Here is a 23,514-nt window from a genome sequence, read left to right as displayed (position 1 = left end):
ATTTCTGCCAACCAATAGCACCTCTGTCTTAGCGGCGTTTAGTGGTAAGCAATTAGCTGTCATCCACTCTGCTACCGCGGCCAGACCTGCTTTGAACCTTACATGATCCATGGTGGTACCTTCCGAGAGGGCGACCACTAGCTGCGTATCGTCAGCGTACGACACGATGTTAAGGTCCCACGCTTTGGCGACTGCAGCCAGCGGCTGAACGTAAAGATTGAACAGGGTGGGGCTCAAAGCAGAGCCCCGAGGGACACCCTGCCCAATAGAGTGCGCCCTGGAAAGGAAGGGAGCAGTGGAAACACGAAATGATCTGTCGGTCAGGAAAGACCTAAACCAGGCGAGAGAGCCATATCCGAAATAAATAAATCCACATTTTGACTCACGCCAACCTTTCCATTAAAATAACAGCTTTTTAACAAGTTTTGCCTGTGCATTAAACAAAATATTTCATATTGTATGTATTTGTTTAATGTACACTTGTTTCTATAATGTGTGTATTGTATTGAGGTTCCAATCGCTAAGTTGCTCAGGTGTGTTTTCGATTGTCATTCAATGGGGTTACCCAGAAGTCAAAGATTAAGAACCACTGATGTAAGCCATTTGAAACAGGCTTGATGGAATAAACAAAGGCATACTCGCAGTAAAGTACCCCAGCAGCGTTTTTATTAACAGCGTGAGGGATTTTTAACCCCTTGGGCGCGGCCGCGATTGTGCGCCTGTGCGGCCGTTTTAATGAGTGGGCGGGCTCATGACAGCCCCCAGCCGTCATCAGCACACGCCCACCGTGATGCATGACGGCTGGGGTCCGTCATCAGCATGTAAGGGGTTAAAGGCAGGTGGTGCTATCTGCAGCGTTCCTGATTGTGCCTTTTGCAGAACCCTTCTGTGCTCCTCCCATCTCTAAACAGGCACCTCTTTTACAGCTCCTAAAGAGCTGAGAAAGTGAGAATTGGCACACCCCCAGTGCCTCCATGAGGCTACAGGACAGGAGCATGCTTATAGGACAAACCTGCAAAATGGAGGATGACTGGCCGCTCTAGGGCCACTGCATACCTTTTAGGGTATGAGGGGATGAAGACTACGGGGGGGGGGGGTAAAGGAACTTCCTTCCCCTGCTAAAGATGCCGTGAAACACTCTACCGCATGTTCACTGCCTTTCAGCGCTGGTGGCAACAGGTTTATTGGTACCCAATTATAGGCACTACACTTACCAACCTCAGGGGCAAGAAAGACTGAGTTAGCCTACCTTTGTAGTATGCGCATTCTAGTTTATGCACGTCACGTAGACGTGACGTGCGGCGGCCATGTTGGCGCGCTGCGCGCGCATTGTCATTGCGCGCCGGAGGAAGGAAACTATCGGCAGCGCCGGCCGGCGCTCCTCAGAAGTGCTTGAAATAATATAATAAATTAACCATACCCAAACCACCCAGCGGTCTGCAAATCATTTATACCTACTACTTTACAGTGGCGACGAGGACGGGAGGCTCCAGCCAGCATATCCGAAAAAAACGGACCCCCCCCACCCCCCACGTGGGCAGCAGCAGGATAGGCAACCCTACATCTACCTCAGCACGACGCAGTGCTGCTCCACACAGCAGGGGGCAGAAGGGGGCAAGGCTGAGCTACCAAAGCACGACGAGTAGAGGAGCGTGGCAGAGCCATAGCCACCTGAGAGGTGGCGAAGGGGCCGGAGAGGCAGCAGCACGCCCCACAGCTGATAAACCACTGCGCAACCCTTCCCACGACACCGTGCCAGGGAGGAATTGCACTGGCTACCAAAGAGGAGGAGGCGGGGACTAGCACCAAGAGTCCCCAGGAAGACACCGACACAGAGGTAAAGGACAGCACCCCAGGGAGTCCCACCAGCAAGGACGTCAAAGCGAGGAGGACGAAAATGAAGAGTCATTCACCCCCCAAAGAAAGAAACGGATCCTGTTACTGAACCTGGGACCGGAGGGTCTCAGGATTTACAAGAGCCTGGTGCCCAAAAAGAGGGATGACGCCGACAAGGATGTATATGCACATGCATTGGAAGATCTGGATGAACGTTATCGCCCCACTATCTGCGTATCAGTGGACAGGTTTAACTTCCAGCAGAGAAGACAACGGGCTGGTGAAAACATTGAAGAATATGTGGCGGCCTTGAGGAAGCTGGCTGCCCCGTGTAAATACGCACTGTGGGAAGACGAATTCATAAAGGATCAGATCGTGATGCATACTACAAGCACAAACGTCCAAGACAAGTTATGGGCGAGCGGCGACACCACACTCAAAGATGTAATGGTCATCGTAAAAAGGGCGGAACTTGCAAGGAGGTGCGCTGACGCGACGAAGAAAGACGTAGCCCCCCCAATGATGGTGAACAGGATACAAGAGGGAGACCACCGCAAGGACCAGAGAGGCAAAGACTCAGCGGCCAAACGAACCAACAGATGGCAAGGAAAGCAAACAGGCAATGATGGCAAGAAATCATGCTACAGATGCGGCAGTTGGTCCCACGACGCACGCGATAGAAGATGTCCAGCGTTCCGAGCCAAGTACCTGCACTGTGGCATCCTAGGCCACTATGAAAAGGTGTGTAGGAAGAAACATCCCAAGGAACTGGTGAAAAGCATCGACCAAGGCGAAGAAGATCTGGAGGAGGTCGCAGAGGAAGAGGTGGTCACCGTCTTATGCATATACGACCAGGTACTAAGTGTAGAAGGGAAGAAATCCACAAAACCTATCCTGGACATGTCTATGGAAGGAATCACCATCACTGTGGTGGCAGACACTGGATCCCCATTCACCATCGTCCAGCGGGCAGTGTGGGAGGAAACGTTCAGACCCAAGTTGGGCCCAGAGTTGGAGAAACTAGACATTCGGCCGGTCACCTACAACGGCGACCGCATTCCAATGGTAGGGTTCCGACGCCTGTTGTTCGAATTTAGGGGCCGATCAGCATGGTGCAAGTTGTACATTGCGGAAAAAGGACCCTCCGTCCTAGGATGGCTAGACCAGGGCGACCTAGGGATAAAGCTGGATCCGGGAGGAAAGGAGCAAATATTACTCACAGAGCAAGAAGAATGGCCGGACCTGAATAAATGGAAGGAGAACTACCCAAAGGTGTTTGGAGGCACGGTGCGGCGGATGGAAAAATTCCAACACAAGATCGTGCTCAAGGAAGGGGCCATTCCGGTGGCTCACAAAGTGAGAAACGTACCGATTGCGGTAAGAGAGGCGATCCAGAAGGAACTTCAGGAGTTGGAAAAGAAGGGAATAATAGAACCGATAACCTGTGCAGAATGGTTGGCGCCCCTAGTGGTCGTGATGAAGCCCAATGGGAAGGTCCGGCTCTGTGTGGACCTGAGAGAACTGAATAAAAATATCGTGGTGGAGAAATTTCCCCTCCCCAGAATTGAAGAAATGTTGGCCAAGACCAGAGGAGTGAGGTGGTACTCCACTATCGACTTGACATCGGCCTATCACCAAATAGCACTTCACCCGGACAGCAAAAGTCTCACATCCTTCATCACCCCGTTTGGTTGTTACCAGTTTTGTCGCATGCCGTTTGGGCTGGCCTCGGCGGCTGCAGTTTTCCAGAAAATGATGCACCAGCTATTCAGAGACTGCAAGGACGTCCAGTATTTCCAGGACGACATCCTGGTGATGGGGCGAGACAGGCACGATCACGATCAGAAGCTGGGGAACGTGTTGCAGACGCTAGAAAACAAGTGTCTTACAGCAGAGTGGACGAAGTGCCGGTTGGGCCTACAATCGGTAACGTACCTAGGACACGAGATCGGACAACAGGGCGTTACGCCCAAGTCGGAAAACGTAAAGGCCATCGCTGAAGCTCCGCCACCCAGAAACAAGGAAGAGGTCAGGTCGTTCTTGGGGATGGCGGAGTACTACAGCAAGTTCGTGGTACACTTCGCCTCAAAGACCCACAACATGAGGTTGCTGACCAGGGAAAGCACAGTGTTCCAATGGACACCGGAGGCCCAAGCAGAGTTTGAAACTATCAAGAGAGATGTCGCAGGAGCTGTTCCCCTCAAGGGTTACGACCCACAAGGCACCACCGTACTGACGACTGATGCTAGCGACAAGGGCCTGGGCGCTGTACTCATGCAAGACAGAGGAAGAGGGGAAATGGAGACAATCAGTTTTGCATCCAGAGCATTGACGGATACAGAGAGCAAATACAGCGTGATTGAGAAGGAGATGCTGGCGGTCGTATGGGCCATGGCGAGATTCCGGCAATTCCTGTGGGGAACACGTTTCCTACTCAAAACAGATCACAAGCCATTGGTGAAGGTGTTAACATCAAGCGGACACGCCAGCGCCACTCCCAGAATATCCAAAATGTCCCTAAAGTTACTCGAGTTCAGGTATGACGTGGAGTACATTCCTGGGAACCGGAACCGTGTAGCGGATTACCTAAGTAGGGCAGCTGCCATGGAGCCAGGAGAGGAAGACCCTGCAGGCAGTGAGGAGTTGGTAGCTCTCAGAGGACCAAGAGAAATTAATAATTCAACAAGAATGGGCAGAGTCATATGAGGAGGACACCGACATGAAGGAAGTTAAGGTGCACATCGTACAAGGATGGACAGATAAAAGAAACGTGAGGGGGAGCCTCAGGCCGTACTACGAAGTGCGGGAAGAACTGTCGGTAGGAGACAAGGGGGTATACATTTACAGAGGAGATAAGGTGATCCCCCCAAGGAACCTCACCTCAAAACTGTTGGACCTACTACATGAGGGACACCTTGGCATAGGAAAACTCAAGGCAAGAACAAAACAGAACTACTGGTGGCCAGGCATGGACATAAGGGCTGAAAGGCACGTCAGGGAATGTCCACAATGTCAACGGGCAGACAAGACCTTAAAACCATTGAGGCCAGCGATAGGGAAGTTTGACCTTCCTTCCAATCCGTGGGAAGAACTATCGATAGACATTTTGGGACCTGTCCTAGACGACCAAGGCACACAGAAATATGTGTGCGTACTCATGGATCGATATTCAAAGTGGCCGGAGTTAAGAGTAGACGAGTCTATGGACACTGAGAACATTATAAAGTTTCTGTCAGAAACCTTCACTAGGGAAGGAATACCCAAATCGATCTTGAGTGACAATGGGCCCCAGTTCACGTCAGAAAGGTGGAACAAGTTCATGCAAAGAAATGGCATCACTGTCAAACACACGGCAATCTACCACCCGGCCGGTAACGGCCTAGTGGAGAGATTTAACAGGGTAGTGATGGGAGCCATACAAGCCGCCATATCAAGTGCACAGAATTGGGAGAAGGCGCTGGAGAACATGGTGTGGGCCTACAGAATAACCCCCACTGGCACGGGGTACAGCCCATTCCAAATATTGAGGGGACGTGAGCCGTTCACGCATGACAATAGGACTTGGAAGGAAAAGGTGGTCACCAGCGAATGGTCCCCTGCAGTGGTGCGGGCCAACCTGGAAAGAGCACAGACTATTTACAGCAATCACTACAACAAACGAAGGAATGTTAAAGGTACAGGCCTGGAGAAAGGAGAGTGGGTGAGAGTGAAGTTGGCCACTCTACAGAAGAAAGGAGACAGCAAGTATAGCAAGCCGATGCAAGTCGTGGAAGTGTATGATCGAGCTGCCTTGCTGAGTGACGGGAACGTGTGGTCCCAGGACCGCATGGCCAGGTGCAACAAGGTTCTGGGCTGGGAGCAACATGGAACCGAATGGGAAGACACGGAAGGTTTGGACGTGGAGAGGAGACAAGATGCCAGTGAGCAGCAAGGCAGAGTAAGAGCCGGGACGGAGAGTGAAGAGGAAGAAGAGAACGGAAATCAAGGAACAGAAATGGATAAGTCGGAGAGAAGCATGAGTGAAGATGGAGCTGTGAGTGAAGGAGCAGAAGGACATGAGATGCAGAGCCAAGAGACTATGGAGAACCCTGTCAGGGTCACAAGAAGTGGAAGGCAGGTGGTAAGGCCCTCCAGATTCCGAGATTTCGAATTGGACACTGAACTGTAAGTGACCCAGCAAAGTTTGGTAAAAAGGGGAGATATGTAGTATGCGCATTCTAGTTTATGCACGTCACGTAGACGTGACGTGCGGCGGCCATGTTGGCGCGCTGCGCGCGCATTGTCATTGCGCGCCGGAGGAAGGAAACTATCGGCAGCGCCGGCCGGCGCTCCTCAGAAGTGCTTGAAATAATATAATAAATTAACCATACCCAAACCACCCAGCGGTCTGCAAATCATTTATACCTACTACTTTACAACCTTCAACTCAAACTTGTGACCAGAAGGTCCCAATCCCACCTACGTTATAAACAGGTTTTAGTATAGCGCCGGCGACTCACTTCATAAGGAATATCTCGGCGCTCTGAGAGGTTCTAGGCAGGAGACATGGTCAAAATAGCCAGATCTTTAGTGTTTTTAAAGCTATTGAAGTTTGAGAAGGAATATTTATGAAATAGTAGTTTGTTCCAGTGATGAGGAGCAAGATGGGGAAAATTACCTTCCGCCACATCTCGCAGCACGGTTACGGTGGAGACACAGCAGCAGTTAATCGTTAGATCTGAGATACCTACTAGGTAAGTAAGGAAAACGTTTCTCTTCTAGTTAAAGTGGACCCTTGCCAGCTAAAGATTGATTATTAAAAGACAAAGAAGATTAAACAAGGAGCGTTGTTTTCAGGGGAAGCCAGTGAAGAAGTTTGTGTGAGCTCCGAAGGAACCCAGAAGGGAGTTAACAGACCAAACGTGCAGCAGTATTTTGAACCACTTGCAGTTTAGGAAGCAACGACTCACTGGCAGCTACTAAGAGGGCACAATGAGTGCTTCAAGAAGAGTTCTACTAGAGCTTAGCAGTAGCCAATGTACACTTTTTTTGTGCATGCGCATAATATCAAAGCATGCACCCCATGTAGACGTACTCTTTTCTCTCAGAGACATTTTTGTCCCCCAGGATGGTGAGATTTTGAACTATCTTCTTTGGGTGAGGAGTACTGCCTAACTCCGCCCACCAGTCATCTGACTAGTAGGCCTGGGCCTTGTCAAATAGAAAAATCTCAGTCTTGTGTAAATTAGACTGTAAACAGTTTAAAGTCATCTTAGAAAAGCACAACCTTTTGTTGACTCCAAATGAAAGAAAAGTCGCATTTATAGTATTTTCTACGTTATCTCGGACAAAAAATCCACGTTAACTTTAAAATGGCCAAGATGGGTAATAAAGGACACTAAAAAAAAGATGATATAAAGCATAAGGCACGGGTGGCACAAATTATAAAGGAATGCGCTGAACACTGGGGGAACACACCAGCACTTAAGGGAGGGGGGGGGGTTGAACCCTTAAATAAGTACTTAAACTATAAAGGCGTGTTTAGTTTGTTTCCTCTGTTTTCCCTGATATTTTCTTTAATTGGCCAGGGCTGAACTGGAATAGGAGCTAAGAGCTGAATTGTTCGAACCCTGCTTTTAATCCCAGTTTAGGACCTTCAGAAACGAAACGTGTGCAAAATCACTTTATATCTAGTTTCCTCAAAATGGAAACCAGTTTCATGTAAAAAGGTGTACATCTATCTGGAATTTTCACATTTGGGAACAGCTAGGAGAGAAATAACTGTAAACTAGAGTAGCACCCATTTCTATTGTACATAAATTGGGCCAAAATCAAGATTATGGGAAGACGGGAGTTTTGAGAGATAAATGGCCCCGCGGGAAGATGCAGATTTCTACATTCAGGAGCGTCACAAAGGAAGCCATGGGACACCTCGGAACATGTATGACTCCGCTATATGTCCGTGCACAGGTGTGCAGTCCGCGGGTCACTGAAGAAAATGAAATAGTGTGCCCGCGGAAACGCCTTCCCTATGAGTGTGATTGCGCTTTTTTTCCTTCGGTGTTTTCCCCACGAGAGAAACATTTCCTGTGAATAAACAGTTTCTCCTGCACCCCCATCAACTTTGGAGCTGTTCTGTTGCCATGCCGCCCAGAATGGAGTCCGTCACAGACCGGTTCAGGGGATCAGAGACTTCGGAAAGTTATTTCTGGCGTAGGGAGCAAGGCCACACTGACATAAAACAGGATGCTCCCCCCACCCCCTCCACCCAGACACCCTCAAAACGCTATACCGGTTTTTAAAAATCATATCAAATCAAAATTCTGATTAACTACAGTGGAGTAACAAATACAAGTAATTCGTAAGTAAATGAAAATGCACTACTTGAAAGGCAGTCATTTGCTGCCACATTAGGTCATGCTCCCAGAAACAGAGTCCTCCTGCCGGAAAAGCACGACAATGGGTAGGCACTTCAACGGGGGCATGGTGCGAGGATCCGCCCACGCGTCACGGTGCCAGGCCACCGTGCCCTCCGCCGCAGACAGGGCACCGAGTTTAAACTCTGCACGCAACACATTGTGCGCGGGAGCCTCTTCTTTTCAGCTGTTATTTGTCCAAGTAAACATCATGGTTCCATAGCTGCCAAGCTTTCAGATTGCACGTGTGTGACATTTTCATAATTTATGTTTAATTATGAGTGACATTCGACCACTATGAGTGACACTTTCTAGTGATAAATGAATTGCGAAATTGCTGGAAAGATTTGACCCTCTTGTCTCTAAAATGTAAAGCGCTCTGATACCCCTGGGTCCAGCTAGCGCTATATAAAACCTCTAACATAAAATAAATAAAATAAATAAGAGCTTGCGAGGAAGACCACAGCTCTCTGACCCTGCAGAGAGAGCCCTGCAGCCGAGCTGTGACTCTCACGCTACAGCTCTCGGCTCCTCTCAGGCCAGCTGTGTTCTCTGCAGTTCTTGCGGGGCTGTTTGATGGCGCTGGCACCATCGCGTAGCAGGCAACCTTTCTGCTGTGGTGGCGCGATCTCTCTACGGGTCACGTCAGGGGTGCAGTCACAGCCCCCGCCTCGCCAGACGGGGACCACCGACATGCATTTTATTAAAATGTATCTATTTATTTTATGCGTTTTTATATAGCGCAGACTTTACCCGACGTTGTCAGAGCGCTTTATAATAGGAACAGTAACGTTACAGGAGTAGAAAATTACAAGTGGGCATGTCAAAAGCAAACGTTACGTTACATGAGGAAAAAGTGACAAGTGTGCATGGTACCTAGGCATACAAGATACAAGTAGAGGTATAATACTGCAATAAGTTGCAGTCACTCAAAACACAAGAACACACTAGGTAGGCACTTCTATAGGCATGGAGTACAGAATATCCTATAGTGAAAGAACTTCCTTGAGGGAATATAGAGGGCGTGAATTAGATTTGGAAGTGTCTTTGAAGGAGGAGAAATTTGAGGTCAGTTTTGAAGGCCTGGGGGGAGGTGGTGGTCCACAGCTGAGGCGGAAGTGAGTTCCAGATTCTCACTGCTCTGCCTTGAAAGGATTGGGCCATCGATCTTTCCTTTTTGAAAGTGGGAGGTTCAAGCAATATATTTTCCGCATAACGTGATGGTCTAGAGCCTCCAGAGAGTTTCAGTTTATTCGCTAAGTAGCGAGGAGAGCAAGGCTTCGTGGGTGATACAGGCAGTCTTGTAGATAGATCTTGCCTCGATGAGAAGCCAACGGAGACACTATAAAATGGGTGTGATGTGCTCGCTTCCTTTGGCCCCATATATGAAACAAGCTGCTGAATGGAGAACAGATTAGAGGGGACAGGTGGGATTTGGGGAGGCCAGTAAGAAGAGAACTGCAGTAATCCAATCTAGAGAGAACCAGCGATTCGACCAGGGATTTTAGGTCTTGCTCCGGGAAGAAGCATTGAATTCCCCAAAGAAGGCGCAGTTGGTATTGAGCAGACTTTGCAATGGAATTGATGTGGGAGAGTAGATTGAGTCTTTTGTCGAGTATGACACCAAGGGATTTTGCGCTGTCAACAATGATGGGTTTATTGTTAAGTAGATTCATCTGATCCACCCATGATTGAACCGGAGGAGGAGAGAGTGAGGAGGAGAGGGGGAGGAATTCAGTTTTGGAGGGATTCAGGATGAGTTGATGAGTTAACATCTAGTTTTGAATGGAGTTGAGAGTAGACTTTATGATGGAGTTTATTATTATTATTATTATTATTATGCGTTCTTATATAGCGCTCGATTACCCGTAGGCATCTCGGCGCTTGCCTTGGGAACCCGTCCTGGCTTTTTCCCTGTGAGATTCCCATACTGGGCATCCCCAAGGTGAAAGCCAGGCATCCCGCCGCGGGGGGGCCGTAGTGGAGATTAAGCAGGCTAATGCCCAGAGCTGCAGAGTGTGAACCCGTGATTCGAGTAGGCATTCGATTTAGGATGGAGAGATTGTGTGTGGAGGACACCTTAAGGTAGATTTGAGTGTTGTCCGCATAAAGATGATAGGATTACTTAGGAGATTTCCCAATGGCTCCAAATAGAGGTTGAATAAAGTGGGTGCAAGTATAGAGCCTTGAGGAACACCTTGACCTACCGCCAATGGAGAGGAAAGACTGTTCGCTATTTTGAACATTTGGGATCTATCAGAGAGGAAGGAAGCAAAACATTTAAGCACTGTGCCATACATGCCCATTCTCTGTTGAAGAGTGTTAAGGAGAGTGTTGTGATTGACAGTGTCAAAGGCTGCAGGAAGGTCAAGGAGAATTAGAAGACAACACTCCCCTGAATCGAGTATTCGAAGCGCGTCATCGATCACTTGCAGCAGGACTGTTTCAGTGCTGCAGATTTGAATGAAGCCTGGAAATTGACAAGAAGATCATTGTCCTCGATATGACAGGAGAGTTGTTTAGCTACACATCTTTCTGTCTGGAGGGCTACACTGGTCCAATGCCTCCGGCCTGCCGATTATGTCTAGATGGGCTGAAAGGGGGCAGCAGCTCTTACTGAAAACATCCTGCCTCAACCCGCCAACATAAACTCGCAGCACACACCAACTCAAGTGTTGTACATGACAGACATAGAGGTAGGTGACAAAGGCATCCACCCCCCCCCCGCCTGGGTCGACTCCTGGAGGCCTACCACACTTGGTACTTCCCCCACAGATCACGCGCAGAACCTCTGCATCATCCTAAACTCCTCGCTGACCATGAGCCGCCAGCATCAACGCCGTTTCAACATCGTGCATCCACACACTGTGACTACTCTGAAAGATCTTCAAATGGATCCCCACCAAGTACAGAAAGACAGTCACCCAAGCTCTAGTCAACAGCAGAATGAACTCCGGCACTGCACTATATGCCAGCATCACCCAGAAACCCGAGAAACTGCAGAACATCCAGAGCACCTCCGCCAGACTCCTCCTCAACATCCCCCACCGCAGCCACATCACCTGCCACCTAAGAGACCTCCACTGGCTCCCAGTCAACAAAAGAATCACCTTCAAGCTCCTCGCACACGCCTACAAAGCCCTACACAAAATAGGACCTGCGTACCTCAACCGCCATCTCGCATTCCATGTACCCACCAGAGACCTCTGCTCTGCCCAACCAGCCCTGGCTACCGTCCCACATATCTGCAAGACCACAGCCAGAGGTAAATCCTTCTCCTACCTCGCAGCAAATACATGGAACACCTGGCCTCTCCTCCTACCTCGCAGAAAAGACATGGAACATCTGGCCTCTCAACCTCAGGCAATCACCGTCATGGCCTCAATTCAGGAAGGACCTCAAGACTTGACTCTGACTGACTCACAGCGGCTCTGATGTACCAGCAGCTAACCCATCTACAGTGCCTTTAGACTCTTACAGGCGAGTAGATGTGCTTGACAAGCTATTGATTGAATGCTGTTTGCGTAAAGCGTTCTATTATTAAGAACTCAATCTTCAAAGATCACCTTGCCACATACATGCCCCCATACACTTAAAGATCTGGTATTCAGAGCCGCTAGCTAAAATCCTTCCACGAGTAAGAGCTCAATCTTCAAAGACTACCTCTTCCTATAAACTGTAAGGTCTAGTATTCAACGCTGCTAGCGTAGAGCCTTCTACAAGTAACAGTTCACTCTTCAAAAACTCCCTCACCCCATACACTGTATGGGGTGAGGGAGCTGCTAGCATAGACCCTTCTACGAGTAACAGTTCAATCTTCAAAGACTCCCTCACCCCATACACTGTAAGGTCTAGTATTCAACGCTGCTAGCGTGGAGCCTTCTACGAGTAACAGTTCAATCTTCAAATACTCCCTCACCCCATACACTGTAAGTTCTAGTATTCAACGCTGCTAGCGTCGAGCCTTCTAAGAGTAACAGTTCAATCTTCAAAGACTCCCTCATCCCATACACTGTAAGGTCTAGTATTCAACGCTGCTAGCGTAGAGCCTCCTACGAGTAACAGTTCAATCTTCAAAGACTCCCTCACCCCATACACTGTAAGATCTGGTATTCAACGCTGCTAGCGTTGAGCCTTCTACGAGTAACAGATCAATCTTCAGAGACTCCCTCATCCCATACACTGTAAGTTCTAGTATTCAACACTGCTAGCGTCGAGTCTTCTACGAGTAACAGTTCAATCTTCAAATACTCCCTCACCCCATACACTGTAAGGTCTAGTATTCAACGCTGCTAGCGTGGAGCATTCTACGAGTAAAAGTTCAATCTTCAAATACTCCCTCACCCCATACACTGTAAGGTCTAGTATTTAATGCTGCTAGCGTGGAGCCTTCTACGAGTAACAGATTAATCTTCAAAGACTCCCTCCTAAGGTCTGGTATTCAACGCTGCTAGCGTGGAGCCTTCTAAGAGTAACAGTTCAATCTACAAAGACTCCCTCATCCCATACACTGTAAGATCTGGTATTCAACGCTGCAAGCGTGGAGCCTTCTATGAGTAACAGTACAATCTTCAAAGACTCCCTCACCCCATACACTGTAAGATCTGGTATTCAACGCTGCTAGCGTTGAGCCTTCTACGAGTAACAGTTCAATCTACAAAGACTCCCTCACCCAATACACTGTACCGTCTAGTATTCAACGCTGCTAGCGTAGAGCCTTCTAAGAGTAACAGTTCAATCTTCAAAGACTCCCTCATCCCATACACTGTAAGGTCTAGTATTCAACGCTGCTAGCGTGGAGCCTTCTACGAGTAACAGTACAATCTTCAAAGACTCCCTCACCCCATACACTGTAAGGTCTAGTATTCAACGCTGCTAGCGTGGAGCCTTCTACAAGTAAAAGTTCAATCTTCAAATACTCCCTCACCCCATACACTAGTAAGGTGTAAGGTCTAGTATTCAACGCTGCTAGCGTGGAGCCTTCTATGAGTAACAGATTAATCTTCAAAGACTCCCTCATCCCATACACTGTAAGTTCTAGTATTCAACGCTGCTAGCGTCGAGACTTCTACGAGTAACAGTTCAATCTTCAAAGATTCCCTCACCCCATACACTGTAAGGTCTAGTATTCAACGCTGCTAGCGTGGAACCTTCTACGAGTAACAGTTCAATCTTCAAATATTCCCACACCCCATACAATGTAAGGTCTAGTATTTAACGCTGCTAGCGTGGAGCCTTCTACGAGTAACAGTACAATCTTCAAAGACTCCCTCACCCCATACACTGTAAGGTCTAGTATTTAACGCTGCTAGCGTGGAGCCTTCTACGAGTAACAGTACAATCTTCAAAGACTCCCTCATCCCATACACTGTAAGGTCTAGTATTCAACGCTGCTAGCGTAGAGCCTTCTACGAGTAACAGTACAATCTTCAAAGACTCCCTCACCCCATACACTGTAAGGTCTAGTATTCAACGCTGCTAGCGTGGAGCCTTCTACGAGTAACAGTTCAATCTTCAAAGACTCCCTCACCCAATACACTGTACCGTCTAGTATTCAACGCTGCTAGCGTAGAGCCTTCTACGAGTAACAGTTCAATCTTCAAAGACTCCCTCATCCCATACACTGTAAGGTCTAGTATTCAACGCTGCTAGCGTGGAGCCTTCTACGAGTAACAGTACAATCTTCAAAGACTCCCCACCCCATACACTGTAAGGTCTAGTATTCAACGCTGCTAGCGTGGAGCCTTCTACGAGTAACAGTACAATCTTCAAAGACTCCCTCATCCCATACACTGTAAGGTCTAGTATTCAACGCTGCTAGTGTAGAGCCTTCTACGAGTAACAGTTAAATCTTCAAAGACTCCCTCACCCCATACACTGTAAGGTCTAGTATCCAACGCTGCTAGCGTAGAGCCTTTTACGAGTAACAGTTCAATCTTCAAAGACTCCCTCACCCCATACACTGTAAGGTCTAGTATTCAACGCTGCTAGCGAGGAGCCTTCTACGAGTAACAGTTCAATCTTCAAAGACTCCCTCACCCCATACACTGTAAGGTCTAGTATTCAACGCTGCTAGCGTGGAGCCTTCTACGAGTAACAGTTCAATCTTCAAAGACTCCCGCACCCCATACACTGTAAGGTCTAGTATTCAACCGCTGCTAGCGTGGAACCTTCTACGAGTAACAGTACAATCTTCAAAGACTCCCTCATCCCATATACTGTAAGTTCTAGTATTCAACGCTGCTAGCGTCGAGCCTTCTACGAGTAACAGTTCAATCTTCAAAGACTCCCTCATCCCATACACTGTAAGGTCTAGTATTCAACGCTGCTAGCGTGGAACCTTCTACGAGTAACAGTTCAATCTTCAAATACTCCCTCACCCCATACACTGTAAGGTCTAGTATTCAACGCGGCTAGCGTGGAGCCTTCTACGAGTACAAGTTCAATCTTCAAATACTCCCTCACCCCATACACGGTAAGATCTGGTATTCAACGCTGCTAGCGTCGAGCCTTCTACGAGTAACAGATCAATCTTCAAAGACTCCCTCATCCCATACACAGTAAGGTCTAGTATTCAACACTGCTAGCGTGAAGCCTTCTACAAGTAACAGATCAATCTTCAAAGACTTCCTCATCCCATACACTGTAAGGTCTAGTATTCAACGCTGCTAGCGTGGAGCCTTCTACGAGTAACAGTACAATCTTCAAAGACTCCCTCATCCCATACACTGTAAGGTCTAGTATTCAACGCTGCTAGCGTAGAGCCTTCTACGAGTAACAGTTCAATCTTCAAAGACTCCCTCATCCCATACACTGTAAGGTCTAGGATTCAACGCTGCTAGCGTAGAGCCTTCTACGAGTAACAGTTCAATCTTCAAAGACTCCCTCACCCCATACACGGTAAGATCTGGTATTCAACGCTGCTAGCGTCGAGCCTTCTACGAGTAACAGATCAATCTTCAAAGACTCCCTCATCCCATACACTGTAAGGTCTAGTATTCAACACTGCTAGCGTGAAGCCTTCTACAAGTAACAGATCAATCTTCAAAGACTTCCTCATCCCATACACTGTAAGGTCTAGTATTCAACGCTGCTAGCGTGGAGCCTTCTACGAGTAACAGTACAATCTTCAAAGACTCCCTCATCCCATACACTGTAAGGTCTAGTATTCAACGCTGCTAGCATAGAGTCTTCTACGAGTAACAGTATAATCTTCAAAGACTCCCTCACCCCATACACTGTAAGGTCTAGTATTTAACGCTGCTAGCCTAGAGCCTTTTACGAGTAACAGTTCAATCTTCAAAGACTCCCTCACCCCATACACTGTAAGGCCTAGTATTCAACGCTGCTAGCGTGGAGCCTTCTACGAGTAACAGTTCAATCTTCAAAGACTCCCTCATCCCATACACTGAAAGGTCTAGTATTAAACGCTGCTAGTGTAGAGCCTTCTACGAGTAACAGTACAATCTTCAAAGACTCCCTCACCCCATACACTGTAAGGTCTAGTATTCAATGCTGCTAGCGTAGAGCCTTCTACGAGTAACAGTTCAATCTACAAAGACTCCCTCATCCCATACACTGTCAGGTCTAGGATTCAACGCTGCTAGCGTAGAGCCTTCTACGAGTAACAGTTCAATCTTCAAAGACTCCCTCATCCCATACACTGTAAGGTCTAGTATTCAACGCTGCTAGCGTGGAACCTTCTACGAGTAACAGTTCAATCTTCAAATACTCCCTCACCCCATACACTGTAAGGTCTAGTATTCAACTCGGCTAGCGTGGAGCCTTCTACGAGTATAAGTTCAATCTTCAAAGACTTCCTAATCCCATACACTGTAAGGTCTAGTATTCAACGCTGCTAGCGTGGAGCCTCATACGAGTAACAGTACAATCTTCAAAGACTCCCTCACCCCATACACTGTAAGGTCTAGTATTCAACGCTGCTAGCGTGGAGCCTTCTACGAGTAACAGTTCAATCTTCAAATACTCCCGCACCTCATACACTGTAAGGTCTAGTATTCAACCGCTGCTAGCGTGGAACCTTCTACGAGTAACAGTTCAATCTTCAAAGACTCCCTCATCCCATATACTGTAAGTTCTAGTATTCAACGCTGCTAGCGTTGAGCCTTCTACGAGTAACAGTTCAATCTTCAAAGACTCCCTCATCCCATACACTGTAAGGTCTAGTATTCAACGCTGCTAGCGTGGAACCTTCTACGAGTAACAGTTCAATCTTCAAATACTCCCTCACCCCATACACTGTAAGGTCTAGTATTCAACTCGGCTAGCGTGGAGCCTTCTACGAGTATAAGTTCAATCTTCAAATACTCCCTCACCCCATACACTGTAAGGTCTAGTATTCAACGCTGCTAGCGTGGAGCCTTCTACGAGTAACAGTTCAATCTTCAAAGACTCCCTCACCCAATACACTGTACCGTCTAGTATTCAACGCTGCTAGCGTAGAGCCTTCTACGTGTAACAGTTCAATCTTCAAAGACTCCCTCATCCCATACACTGTAAGGTCTAGTATTCAACGCTGCTAGCGTAGAGCCTTCTACGAGTAACAGTTCAATCTTCAAAGACTCCCTCACCCCATACACTGTAAGGTCTAGTATTCAACACTGCTAGCGTAGAGCCTTCTACGAGTAACAGTTCAATCTTCAAAGACTCCCTCACCCCATACATTGTAAGGTCTAGTATTCAACGCTGCTAGCGTGGGACCTTCTACGAGTAACAGATCAATCTTCAAAGACTCCCTCATCCCATACACTGTAAGGTCTAGTATTCAACGCTGCTAGCGTGGAACCTTCTACGAGTAACAGATCAATCTTCACAGACTCCCTCATCCCATACACTGTAAGGTCTAGTATTCAACGCTGCTAGCGTGGAACCTTCTATGAGTAACAGTTCATTCTTCAAATACTTCCTCACCCCATACACTGTAAGGTCTAGTATTAAACGCTGCTAGCGTGTAGCCTTCTACGAGTAAAAGTACAATCTTCAAATACTCCCTCACCCCATACACTGTAAGATCTGGTATTCAACGCTGCTAGCGTCGAGCCTTCTACGAGTAACAGTTCAATCTTCAAAGACTCCCTCATCTCATACACTGTAAGGTCTAGTATTCAACACTGCTAGCGTGGAACCTTCTACGAGTAACAGTTCATTCTTCAAATACTTCCTCACCCCATACACTGTAAGATCTGGTATTCAACGCTGCTAGCGTAGAGCCTTCTACGAGTAACAGATCAATCTTCAAAGACTCCCTCACCCAATACACTGTACCGTCTAGTATTCAACGCTGCTAGCGTAGAGCCTTCTACGAGTAACAGTTCAATCTTCAAAGACTCCCTCACCCCATACACTGTAAGGTCTAGTATTCAACGCTGCTAGCGTAAAGCCTTCTACGAGTACTAGTTCAATCTTCAAAGACTCCCTCATCCCATACACTGTAAGGTCTAGTATTCAACGCTGCTAGCGTAAAGCCTTCTACGAGTAATAGTTCAATCTTCAAATACTACCTCACCCCATACACTGTAAGATCTGGTATTCAACGCTGCTAGCGTGGAGCCTTCTACGAGTAACAGTTCAATCTTCAAAGACTCCCTCACCCAATACACTGTAAGGTCTAGTATTCAACGCTGCTAGCGTAAAGCCTTCTACGAGTAATAGTTCAATCTTCAAATACTGCCTCATCCCATACATTGTAAGATCTGGTATTCAACGCTGCTAGCGTAGAACCTTCTATGAGTAACAGTTCAATCTTCAAAGACTCCCTCACCCCATACACTGTAAGGTCTAATATTCAACGCTGCTAGCGTAGAGCCTTCTACGAGTAATAGTTCAATCTTCAAATACTGCCTCACCCCATACACTAAGATCTGGTATTCAACGCTGCTAGCGTGGAGCCTTCTACGAGTAACGGTTCAATCTTCAAAGACTCCCTCACCCAATACACTGTAAGGTCTAGTATTCAACGCTGCTAGCGTAAAGCCTTCTACGAGTAATAGTTCAATCTTCAAATACTGCCTCATACCATACACTGTAAGGTCTAGTATTCAACACTGCTAGCGTGGAACCTTCTACGAGTAACAGTTCAATCTTCAAAGACTCCCTCACCCCATACACTGTAAGGTCTAATATTCAACGCTGCTAGCGTAGAGCCTTCTACGAAGAACAGTTCAATCTTCAAAGACTCCCTTACCCCCATACACTGTAAGGTCTGGTATTCTAAGCCGCTAGCATAGACCCTTCTACGAGTAACAGTTCAATCTTCAAAGACTCCCTCACCCCATACACTGGTATTCAAAGCCGCTAGCGTAGAGCCGTCTACGAGTAACAGTTCAATCTTCAAAGACCATTTTTCCACATACACACCCTCATGCACTCTAAGGTCTGATGGTAAACCACTTTTGTAGGTGCCAAAAACTAAACTAACGTGTGCAGGGGGACTTATGGTCTGTTATTCGGGGCCCTTACTCTGGAATTCTATTCTACTGGCTCTTGGACAAAATTAAATCCATCCACTGTCTACTAAGGCTCTCCAATTGTTCCTCTATTGTTGGTTGCATTCAGTACGGCTGGTGTGTAGGGTTCCCACCGGCCGGTGGGCAGGGTTCCCACCGGCCGGTGGGCAGGGTTCCCACCGGCCGGTGGGCAGGGTTTCTCAGGTACGTGTTCTCAGCAACTGGATGGTGCCTGGCGCGACCTTGGATGGTGCCTGGCGCGACCTTGGATGGTGCCTGGCGCGACCTTGGATGGTGCCTGGCGCGACCGTGGATGGTGCCTGGCGCGACCGTGGATGGTGCCTGGCGCGACCGTGGATGGTGCCTGGCGCGACCGTGGATGGTGCCTGGCGCGACCGTGGATGGTGCCTGGCGCGACCGTGGATGGTGCCTGGCGCGACCGTGGATGGTGCCTGGCGCGACCGTGGATGGTGCCTGGCGCGACCGTGGATGGTGCCTGGCGCGACCGTGGATGGTGCCTGGCGCGACCGTGGATGGTGCCTGGCGCGGCCGTGGATGGTGCCTGGCGCGGCCGTGGATGGTGCCTGGCGCGGCCGTGGATGGTGCCTGGCGCGGCCGTGGATGGTGCCTGGCGCGGCCGTGGATGGTGCCTGGCGCGGCCGTGGATGGTGCCTGGCGCGGCCGTGGATGGTGCCTGGCGCGGCCGTGGATGGTGCCTGGCGTGACCGTGACTGTGTGCTTTATTAAATATAAAACATTAAATTACAAAAAAACACAAATAGTAACTAATGTGAAAACACATGTGGTAATTATGAACAACGAACCCTCGATGAATTGTCAAAGAGGGATTTTAAAAATGACTGTTGGCCAAAAGCCGGAACAGACCCTCTTTTAGGGTGGGTGCTGTGGGCACGGACGGGTCTGCGATAGTCCTGCTCGCACCCCCTGCGCCGTGGGCCTGGCTCAGCTGGCAGGGAGGGAGGGTGGCAGAGAGTGATAGTAGCCGGCGGCCCTGGCGTAGCAGACCCCTCAGAGATGCTGGGACAGGGCGGAGGCAGCGAGGCCGAGGGCCGCTCCGAGGCGGGGTTTATCTTTTCTCTAGCAGACGGGCCTCCGTGCCAGCAGTGAACCGCACCCGGTGCGCTGTGCTCCTCTCAAACACAGGGTGTCGAGATCGTGCTGGAGGGCACACGCCCACACACAGGCTCGAGTGTACCTGTGCCACGCGCAGCACGATACCAACGTGTCGTGAGATGCGAGCAGCCTTAAAGGAGCCTTCGAGCACACGACGGGCACTGGCCGCAGATCCAGCCCCTGCTGCCCATCCCGGCTTGCAGCTGTGCCCACAACTCGGTGTAACTACCCGGGTCTGCAGCTGTGCCCACAGCTCGGGACACCAGCCCGGGCCTGCAGCTGTGCCCACAGTTCGGGGCACCAGCGCGGGCCTGCAGCGGTGCCCACAGCTCGTGCTTCACCCCGGGCCTGCAGCTGTGCCCAAGGCACGGTGGGCAGGAGCTGGCACCACCAGAGCAGGCATGCTGAAGGGGAGTGTGTGTTTCAATTCTGAACCTGTGACTGTTCCCATAACTCCCTCTGGGGTCCTCTGACCACAGGCTCCTTCCAGGTGAAGGCGGATCGAGCCGCGTACAGCTCCAGAAAGAGCTGCCACCCTGCACCTGGGTTCTCATCCCAAGAAAGAGGTGCCCGCATGCTTCGGGCACGGGCCCAGGTGACGTCCTATCCCTTCTTCACTACTAGTGAGCAGTTACACAGAGTGGGTGGGGCCTCATGGCTCTGGGTCACCAGATGACCCTACACCCTCCCCAAGGCGCCTGCCCGTCAGGCAACATCACTGAACTGTTTAAACAAAAACTTTACATCTTTCTGGTCCGGTGTGGGCCTCACACAGCCAAGATGCATTCATCACACTACTGACAAAAATGTCATTTGTGTTCATCTGATGTAAGAGAAGTTCTCTCCTGATACCACTACTACGAGGCTTAGGATATTTATTTTCAGAAATTATGGGAGTTAAACAACTGTACATGGACGACCTGTTGGATACCTGGCAGGTGCTGGCTGGGGAGGTGTCAGTTGGTTAGTTTCTATAAGACCTTTGTCATGGGTGGTAGGAGGGAGATTAGCTATGGTTGGAAGTATGGGTCAGTGGGTGGTTTCTTAAGCAGAGGTATGATGGTGGCTTGGTTCCTGGTGTCTGGAAATGTGGCGGAGTCGGTGGAGGCGTTGAGGATGGGTGCTGAGTCGGTGGAGGCGTTGAGGATGGGTGCGGAGTCGGTGGAGGCGTTGAGGATGGGTGCGGAGTCGGTGGAGGCGTTGAGGATGGGTGCGGAGTCGGTGGAGGCGTTGAGGATGGGTGCGGAGTCGGTGGAGGCGTTGAGGATGGGTGCGGAGTCGGTGGAGGCGTTGAGATGGGTGCTGAGTCGGTGGAGGCGTTGAGGATGGGTGCTGAGTCGGTGGAGGCGTTGAGGATGGGTGCTGAGTCGGTGGAGGCGTTGAGGATGGGTGCTGAGTCGGTGGAGGCGTTGAGGATGGGTGCTGAGTCGGTGGAGGCGTTGAGGATGGGTGCTGAGTCGGTGGAGGCGTTGAGGATGGGTGCTGAGTCGGTGGAGGCGTTGAGGATGGGTGCTGAGTCGGTGGAGGCGTTGAGGATGGGTGCTGAGTCGGTGGAGGCGTTAAGGATGGGTGCTGAGTCGGTGGAGGCGTTGAGGATGGGTGCTGAGTCGGTGGAGGCGTTGAGGATGGGTGCTGAGTCGGTGGAGGCGTTGAGGATGGGTGCTGAGTCGGTGGAGGCGTTGAGGATGGGTGCTGAGTCGGTGGAGGCGTTGAGGATGGGTGCTGAGTCGGTGGAGGCGTTGAGGATGGGTGCTGAGTCGGTGGAGGTGTTGAGGATGGGTGCTGAGTCGGTGGAGGCGTTGAGGATGGGTGCTGAGTCGGTGGAGGCGTTGAGGATGGGTGCTGGTGCTTCACTGATCAGTAGGAGTGCTTTGGTGAAGGCATGGTGGGGGGCACGGGTCAGAAGGAGGCCACAAGTGAATGGTCCTCATGGTGCCAGTGATTTTGATGGTGGCGATTGCAGGCCACGAGGTCAGGGTTCATTAATGAAACCGTGATGGGAAGTTGAGATGAGACTGTGCTGTGCTGTGGTCGAACCAGCGGTATATGGAGGTGATTTTGTTACTGAAGAAATCCAAGAGCTTGTTACAAATGTCTTGTGAGGAGGTGATGTTGGAGGCGGCAGGAGATGTGGGGAAATCTTTGAAATATTGCTCTGCAAGTATGATCTGCAATTGTTTTAGATCCTTACTGACGGGGCTCTCTCGAGTGTTGGGGTTGGTTACCTGTTGGTTGCCGCGTGTAGTGATTAACTGTGGTGTGCTTTTCCTTGATGCAATTTAATCTCTGTTTAACCTCTGCTGCATCTCAGCTACTCATGTGGATGCCAGGTATGTTTTAATATACAGAGGACACATACAGTCTGGTACAGCTGAACCAAAAGACCACAGATCTTTGACCCAACTTGAATTTTTTTGTCCAGTAATGGGTGAACCACAACTTCCTGAGCATTAACACCGACAAGCCAGAGCTTTTACTTTTCAGTAGAAAAGCTTCACCAGAGCAACTGCTTCCTGCCTTCTTCCATGGGTGAACCAAGAAATCCCCGTGGCAAAGGTCAAATCGATAAGTCTGTTCCTTCGCCCCTAATATTTTCTCAGTTGCCAACCCCTGCTGTGGGTTACCGAGGGCACGTAGGAAACTTCTACCATTCCTTGCAAGGAACTGTTGCGCTACAGGTACGCTCAGGCTTTACAGCGAGGTTGGCTACTTCTTTTATCTCCTGAATTAAGGGCTCCCTAATCTGCCCTAGAATAGCCAGAATTATGAGGTAAAACTGTTCTGTAAACTAAATCATGTGATGTTTTGAAAGTGTCGGCTTCACTGGCTGTCCTTGGCCCAAAGAATCAGGTTTATGACCCTCTGCCTCGCTCATAAAATCAACAACCTACAATAGAATGCCCTCATGGATCATCCCCTTCTCCGGGTTCCCAGATAAATACACCTTGCAGTGGGGGGTGGTCATGCCGCTTTGAGGACCCTGCATTTTGGAATGAGCCTCAGTTCTCATTCAGATGAGTCAAAGTTATCTGGTCTTTCAGAAATCAATCAAACCTTTCCTGTTTCAATAACGGAGGCACTGGCCATGTACCATACTCCCGGGAATGCTTGCTTTTGTACCAAAGGTTTAGGTTGTATGCAAACAAATTTAATCACAAGGATCTCAGCACACCCTGCTATCACCATACTCTCACCCCAATGACGACCCTGTGACACTCTCAAATGCTTCAGAATCCCTTAATGCCATTTAACTCTCTCCTCCTTTTGTTACATAGCAACTCCCCTTTTGTACAACGTTGCTTTTTAGCCCAGTTGTGCTCTTTAAATCAGACGAACACGTGACAGAGTATCCACATTTCGACAGAAAACCTATTATTCTATTTTTTTGCTGTGCATAGTAACCCCTCTGAGGAAATCCCTTGCATAAACCATTGGATTACCCACAAGTATTTACAAACATATGGTGCGGATTTTTTAACCCAATTTTAAACTGATATCGCCTACTACGCGTTCACACCCTTTTACAGGAAAAGTACCTGTATAATGTAATGACTGTATAAAATCTGTTGATTACGTATTTTAAAATATGCTGTAAAGTTACAAAGAACTTCAGTCCTTCCGGGCGGACTTGTTAAAGGGAAATCAAATGAAAATAAATCATCCTGTGTACACCATAAAAAGAG

The 23,514-nt window shown here is 48.9% G+C and overlaps 1 protein-coding gene across 1 annotated transcript in view; it reads right to left on the bottom strand.

Moving 5' to 3' along the window:
• HSD17B12 (hydroxysteroid 17-beta dehydrogenase 12) overlaps positions 1–23,514 on the bottom strand; it is a 331,988-nt gene that overhangs the window by 165,092 nt on the left and 143,382 nt on the right. The window lies entirely within an intron of this gene.

Source organism: Lissotriton helveticus, chromosome 3_2, assembly GCF_964261635.1.
Source record: "Lissotriton helveticus chromosome 3_2, aLisHel1.1, whole genome shotgun sequence".
In the NCBI taxonomy this organism is placed as follows: Eukaryota; Metazoa; Chordata; class Amphibia; order Caudata; family Salamandridae; genus Lissotriton; species Lissotriton helveticus.
This window is presented reverse-complemented; position numbering and strand designations above follow the sequence as displayed.